Genomic DNA, 593 nt, shown 5'->3' with positions numbered 1-593 from the left:
ACGGGCTACTTTTGGTTGTTCGAAAATTAATGGGGCAGTTGGTCAGGTAAGGCTCAGTAGCGTCTCAAGTTCTACATCGTGTGAGATTTACTTTTATTAAGTGCAAAGAATTCGCATAAGCTTGCAATTACTTGGTTTATGCATTGAAATGTTTTGTGCATATGAAAACCCATGAACTCACCAACTCTTTGTAGTTGACCTTGTTTTATTTTCATGCTTTTCAGGATTTAAGTAAAGTTGGTTCTGTTTTGGGAGCATACTCGTGGCAAGATCGATTAAAGTCTGAAATTGAAGTATTTTGAGAAAAGTGTATTCAGTCCTAATTTCAGTTATGTCGATAAACTTTTTTTGTTTTTGAACAACTTAGAATGGTGTTATTCATTAACTGTTGCTATGACTCGCTTGCCTATTACATCTCGTGTTTCCGCTTTAGCGGGGTGTGACAGCAGGTGGTCACCCTAGGATTAGTCGGCTCGCATTGCGAGTTGGATATCCAGGTTAATAAAAAAAATTGTTAGTCATGAGATAATTCTTTCTATCTCATTGGGGATGGTGCATGGTATAGAAGAAAACTAAAAAGAAAAGCTTATTGT

Source organism: Cynara cardunculus (genome assembly GCF_001531365.2).
Source record: "Cynara cardunculus var. scolymus isolate 2C chromosome LG 14, CcrdV1, whole genome shotgun sequence".
Taxonomy (NCBI): Eukaryota; Viridiplantae; Streptophyta; class Magnoliopsida; order Asterales; family Asteraceae; genus Cynara; species Cynara cardunculus.
This window is presented reverse-complemented; position numbering follows the sequence as displayed.